Source organism: Octodon degus, unplaced genomic scaffold (assembly GCF_000260255.1).
Source record: "Octodon degus isolate 3935 unplaced genomic scaffold, OctDeg1.0 scaffold00108, whole genome shotgun sequence".
NCBI lineage: Eukaryota > Metazoa > Chordata > Mammalia > Rodentia > Octodontidae > Octodon > Octodon degus.
In genome coordinates, this window is record NW_004524684.1 from 6569 (window position 1) to 13561 (window position 6993).

A 6993-nucleotide genomic window follows, 5' to 3' on the forward strand; every position below is an offset into this window, starting at 1 on the left:
GGAAGGAAGGAAGGAAGGAGAGAATAAAACTTGATAGTAAAGTCAAAGAATGCAATACAGCTGTATTGAAAGGAAGGATACACTAAGGCAAAGACAATACCAGAAAACAGAAGGATCATTGTGTGATAATGAAAATGTTTCATTTGTTAGCAAAGCCTAGTGATTTAAAATTTATATTCATTTAGTAACATAGCTTCAAAAACAAAGCAAAAACTAATAGAAATACAAAAAGAGAGACTTCTTAAAGGGGGATTTAATACTTTGTTTTGATAGATCAAATAGATTTTTTAAATGGTATATTTAAAGATCTGAGTACAACGAATAGCAAGCTTGATATAATAGACACGTGAGGAACAGAGCACACAACAGCTGCCAGTATGCGTACTCTTCAGCATACAGCAGTTATGAAAAATGTTTTGAGGCATAATGTAATTGATAATATTGAATTAAAAATTAAAGTCAGTATTTTGAATGCCAAGCTTTATATTCTGAGGTATTGATACAAATTATTTTTATAATTGAAATGCTTCATATTTGCTAAATATTGTATTTTCTCTATAAAATATTGTGATGTTTCCTATGCATTGAACCTTTAATTTGTTAATAAATTAACAAAGGCAGCTGCCTGAACACTGACAGTTTTCCTTTTGAAATCACAATGAGCATGTAGTGGCGTCCTTGCAAGGTGTGGTAGTAGGACGAGGATGGGTGGGCGGCTTCAGCTCTTGCCCTGCCACCCACTATGGTGGCATCCAGGGAAAGTTACTTAACGTCTTTAAGACACATCTGTACAATGACTATAATAGTGTTCACCCAATCGGAGCATGAATAATAAATGAGAGAAAGTGTACAGGGTACTTAAGACCAAGCAGATAATGATGGCTATTACTTTTATTGCACTTAGACTATTCCCTTACATCTGCAGAGTATTAGCCCCAAAATTAAGTGAGCATTTTAATTCCTGAAACATGATTAGGTATCATGTTACCCCTCTAATTTTTTTGTTCTTGCTATTGCTGGCTCTTTCTTGCTAGTGTACAGGAGAAAAACAAATAAATTGGGAGAAGACAATAGGCTGGCCGATCAAAGAATGGAAGCTCTTGGATTAGCTTGCTTTTTTAGATTTCAGAGCACTTAATACTCTGTCCAGTTGGACAGATGAATGTGAAGATGTTTTTTAGTTTAGTTGACCTGTTAAAATAACACTTTTTCTTTTTTGCCATTATTAGTTCTAGTGTTTTCCTAACCACCTGATTAGTGATAAGTTTTAAAGCAAGGCTAGGCCTAGGTTGCAAGGATCCCTGTATCTGTCATCTAACCAGCTACTTAATTCTGAGGAATCCCAACTTCAAATTTTAATTGTTTTCTCAAGATAGTATGGGTTTATTAGTCTCAGGTGAGCTGGAGAGTTAGCGTAGCAGTTTTTGCGTCAGGCTCTACAGCGCAATCTCGCAGGTTTGAGCCCCCGCCCTGCCTTTATTTATTGGGCCGGGGAGATAACTCAGTAGAATAAGCACTTGCCTGGCAAGCACAAGGGCCTGAGTTCAATCCCCAGTTCTGCAAAAACAAACAACAACCAAAAAAAAAAAAAAAAAAACATTATTAGTCTGAGGTGTTTAGATAGAAATTTCAGAAAATGCATATGTAGAGAAAGAATATATTCTATTTGTATTTTTAAAAGGTTTAACACTCATGTTAGTCGTTAATGAAATAAAGTACCTCCAATGTCCTCAAGGGCCACTAGTTTGATTCAGCCATTAAAACTGATTCTTCTGGTTGTTTCATGAGGATTCCAGACATATACAGTTACGCATACGAATTTCAAAGTGATCACCTTCTTTCCAGGTATCTTCATGGGTTTAGTTACGTGTCTATCAGTGGTACTGTGGTACTATGAAATATTTCAGCAAAAGGATGTTGTGTGATTTCATTAAAGCAGGTTTCCTGCACATTTTTTTTTCTAGATTACCTCCCTAGTGACCCTTCAGCTCTTAGCCCTGGTTGGCCATGATGATCAGCTTGATGGACCAAAGTACAAGTGTACAGTTTCACTAGACTTCATCAGAGCTATTGCAAGGTGAGAGTTGAGTAACTATCACTGTAAAGTGTCTTGAATTCTCTAAGTGATACATTAAGTATAAAAATTAATGTTCTAATATAATGTCATTAGTCATTTAAACAAGAAAAACTTAATTTAAATGGCAGGATTAAGCTCCACTATAGAATGAATCCTGTCATCAGATTTACCAGAGGTAGAAAACAAGGCACAGTACCTAAGGTGTTAGAAGGCAAATCAGGACTGTAAGAAACTGGAATGAGGGTCAGTGGTGAGGTAGGATTTGACAGGTTGTTGACTGAGAATGAAAGTATGTTCTGAAACACAACAGAAAGAACTAAGGTCCTCAGTGTTTAGCTGACAGAAGAGCTTTATAAGCCCAGACTTAGGTGACATTAACAGATGGAGCATCTTGCCCAAGGGATACGCATATGAAATTCAGTGTGTTGCTGTAGTACATCAAGTCTGATGTGCTGTGTCATGGTTAGTTTTAAGAGGCACACTGACGGGTGAGTGCTTCCTGAAGGGACAGGAAGAGGAGAGGGAAGAACGAGGGAACCAGGTTACCTCCTTGCCTGAAGTGTGAAGTGTGAGAGGAAGCCTTAGGTGGACACATTAACTCTGACATATTTCTAAGATTATCGCGTGCAGAACAGATGATCTTAGCACTAGAGGTATGCAGAGGAGAGTGTGTCAAAATGTTAGCTGTCTACATAGGGAATGACTTCCCTCACCAAGTGTACTTACTATGACAGAAAGTGCTCAGGCCACCCGTGAGGAGGAAACTTCATCTCTTGGCCAGAGCTGGCCAGCGATCAGTCAGGATCATAGTAACAGGAAATGCGTGTGTGCAGTCCTGGGTTCAACATGGCAGTTCACGGGACAGCGGTTCCAAACTTTTTGGATGGATGACTTCTCTGTTTCACCATCCTTTTTTAAGTTAATCATGAAAAAAGTGAATTGTGAAAATATCTATGTTTATTTTCCAATTCAAAATATGTAGGCATAAGACATTATTCAGTCTCCAAATAATGGATTTGAAGATCTCTAACATGAATTTTATGACTTCTGAAATTCTGAAGTCCACAGGTTGACAGTCTCTGCCCTGAAGTCTCCTCTGAATTACAAGTTCTCTGATATTATGATATAGGTATATGGCAGATCTTCATGCCATATAGAACAGAAAACATGAAGTGAACATTTTTATGTTGAAAAAACCAACCAAGCTTTTACATGGAGAAAATTTCCAGAAACTTTTTAGGTATCTTGAATATGATCATAGAGCAAGAACTTTTTTTTTTTTTTTTTTTTGAACAATGACATTGGTATTTCTGTTACCTAAGAGTCTGTATCAGAGGAATAACTCTGGAGTGGCACCTCCTTATGTCAAGGATTTTATTACTCTGAATGTGTAGAATTGTGCCCCATCGTGATTATGGGCAGGACAGAGTTTGTGGGTCCCTACTGTAACGAATATAGCGGAACCAAACCCAGTTTGGTGGTCCTGAGCCCTGAGCATCACAGTGATGTTAGCAGCAGCTTGCAAGTCCATTCAAACTTCAGTTCAGAGCAGGAATTATAGGCCTGCACTTCTGCCTTGTAACTGCGCAACTTTCTTACTTGGTTTTCTTTACTCTTCCCTCCTTTCCACGGGCAATGTCCAACTAATGAGCACCTCTTTCTCACAGATGCCCTCTTCTACTGTCACATCTCTAACATTTTTTTCTTCTTTATGGCTGACTTAACTTCCTGTTCTTTTCTTCTCTTCTTCCCCCATATTTCATCTTTTGCAAATTTTTATCCTTACTATCTGAGCTAAATACTGATTCTTTCTGGGAGTTTTCTCTTATGGTAGCTACCTATTTTCTCAAATCTAGTCTTTCAGAGTTGGAGGTCACTTCATTGGTACCCTTCAGTTCCTTGTTGCCACTTCCAGACCATTACTGCCTCCAACTTCTTGAGCCCAGCAAAGTGTGTTTCTATTTCCATAGTGGCCTCATGACTGACCAACTTCTACCGGTCTCCTGACCATCTCAGCATACGGCCTGAGGAGTAAAGCACATGGCTGACGGGCTTCTTCTCTGCCTACTAGATTCCTGACTGTATTCTAATCACAACTGTCAGTGCCAACATTCACTCTGTTGAGGCTCACAGAACAGAATTGAAACCATCAGTTGAGAATCTCTGTAAATATCAGTGTTGGTATTCTTCTCTCTTTCCTTTTTCACTGTGGGCTTCTTCCTTCCTAAGGTAGATTCTTCCACCCGTGCTCAAAATTTCGTATTCTCTGTTCATCTGTTCATGAACCTTTGTTCATCTCAGACTGTTTATCCTTTCAAGTGGCGCCTGACACGTACTGATCACTTTCTTAGAACTCTCTTCTCTTTGGACCTGAGATTCTGCAGTCTTTGTTTTCATCTTTATTCTTTGGCTGTTCTTGCTGGGATTTATTTGCCAGCTTGTCTTCTCCATGTGACCTTTACAAAGAACTGTCCCTTGACGCTTGGTCTGAGGCTTTTTTCCTCACAAGACTTTCCCCAGGCAGTGTTAGCTGTGTGTAAGTTCAGAACCTGTCAGTATATTAATTAGGCACTCCTTTGTTCAAGGTGACAAAGTGAAGTAGTGTTTTTGACCTTTACTGAATATTTCCAAACTATAAGAATACATTTCTAAAAGAGAACTTAGAAGTAGGTTCTGCTTCCACTCACCACTTTTGTGAATAAAGGAAAGATCCTGTTTCGATCCAGTGTTTTTTGTTTCAGCAGCAAGCACTACTATCATCTTGACATTTCTGTCCGGCACTATCCACTTGTTAACCTGTTCAATCAAGCAGATTCTCCTGTGTATCACATGCCCACTAACTTTTATTCCTCTGTACTGTTGCCACTCTAAGCCGCCATCTTATCTTCTCTGGTAGCCTCCTAATTGATCTTCTGTCAGCTCTGATCTTTTTATAGTTTGTTGTCCACACTGTAGCTCGAGAGATCTTATAAAAATTTAATGCCATTCTTCCAATTCAAAATCATCTTTAAAGTGAACTAGACAGCCCAGATAAAGTGGTCCTTGCCCATGTGCCCAGCCACAACTGGCTCCTGCCCATCCTCGCAGTGTTCACACTTCACCATTGCCGATTTCAGTTGTTTGTATTCATGTTCTGCTTCTTAGCCTTGCATATGCAGCATTTCCAAACTTCTGCTCTCTAGCTAGCTAGCTGCTATAGAGCATGTAGGTTTCAGTTTCAGTGTCTGTTTTTCAAAAAAAAAGCCTTCTCAAACAACAGCATGCCTACTGTCATCTCCTCTTCCACATGTGCAGTTAGGAAGGTCCCATTTTGTTTTCATGACATTTATCATTTTAATTAAATGACTAATTAAATAATTAGAGTTCACCTTTCTCTCTGGAATAAACTGTTAGTCCACAAAGTTCAAAACACAGACTATTTCCATCCTTGAGTCATTGTCAAATCTGAGCGCAGTACTTTAAAGTCAGTACTGTATGAGCACGATAAATATTGCCTGCAGTTCCTGTAGTTGCCTGTAGCAGTAAAAGCTTCAGATGGAAGAAAGCCTCGTGGTCTTGTTTGGAGAGTAGCAAGAAGAAGGGAGCTAAGGAGACAGTCTCATTCCAGAGCAAAGTTTGATGGAGAAAGCAAGACTCTCGGGTAGTTATCAAGGAGGAGACAGGTAGGCCCGCTTCCCAATATCTGTAGCCGAGAACAAGTGATTAGGTCACAGAACACAAAGTGAACGTCTAAAATAACAGAGTCAATATTTTAGTATACAGAATTCTGAAAAGAAAGCTATGCAGTTGTTGAAATGTAACTTTTGAAGGATAAAAGCACAGGCAACTTGTCATAGGAGCTCAAGTGACTAAAACAGTTATGTGTCACGTTGCATGTGCAGGAGAACCTAGGGCAGGGAGTGATGGTAAAAGTCAGTACTGCCGGGAAGCAAGCAATGTCTTGTGACTGCTGATGAGGCCAGAATTTGTATCTTGCACATGAGCACTGGCAGGACGGGGTAGAAGGCAGATTCTAGCTCATAAGTAGTAGGTAGGAAGAGAAAGATGCCGAGAACACAGCTTGCTTTTTTGTTTAACATTTGTCGTGTTACCATTGTTTACAAAGTATAAAAACGAGGTATAAAAAGTAAAGCCATATTAATATGCTGAGCTGTGAAAGGCTCAAGTCAACAACTTCTGACATTGCCGGTCCTACGGATAACCCCCTACTATTATGGACTACTGGACTAGATTGGATTATTTTGCTAAATTCACGCACACCTACAATATTTAAATGGCAGTGGAATACCTATCTCTGACAAAACTAAACAAAGGGGGATATAAATGAAAGACCATTTTATAGTGAAATATAGACATGTGTATACACAAAAATAGGATATTTATGCAGCTACTTTCTCTTAATTCAATGAGAAGAAAGATTTGTAATAATAGTGTTTGGACAGGATATCCTGTCTGCATCTTGTACTATGAATAACTACTATGAAGACAACAATATGCAATGTATTAATTATTGAAACTGTCCTAATCAGTTTTGAAACTGTCTCACTGCTATTTGTTTCTCAATAAAATTAATGATAATAAAAGTACTGTGCTAGGCTTTGAGGAGATAAAGCAGTAAGTATAAGATAGCTGTGTGCTCTCCGTATGGGCCTGTGTTCTAGGATTTCATATGTACATTAAAGATCTGAGCATAGATAGAGACAGCGCCAGGGCAAGTGAAAGCCGGATGGGCACTGGGCGACTCTGTACCTCACTGAGGAAAACAAGTAAACATGGGCAAAGGAGATCCTAAGAAGCCGAGAGGCAAGATGTCATCATATGCATTCTTTGTGCAAACTTGCCGAGAGGAGCACAAGAAGAAGCACCCAGATGCTTCCGTTAACTTCTCAGAGTTTTCTAAGAAGTGCTCAGAGAGG

General features: G+C 39.1%; 1 long non-coding RNA gene across 1 annotated transcript in view; it reads left to right on the forward strand.

Moving 5' to 3' along the window:
• The first annotated feature begins 1914 nt into the window (after positions 1–1914).
• LOC105743249 overlaps positions 1915–6993 on the forward strand; it is a 10081-nt gene continuing 5002 nt past the window's right edge. Inside the window, exon 1 of the long non-coding RNA XR_001117250.1 lies at positions 1915–2077. This is a non-coding gene — a long non-coding RNA (uncharacterized LOC105743249). The remainder of the gene's footprint in view (positions 2078–6993) is intronic.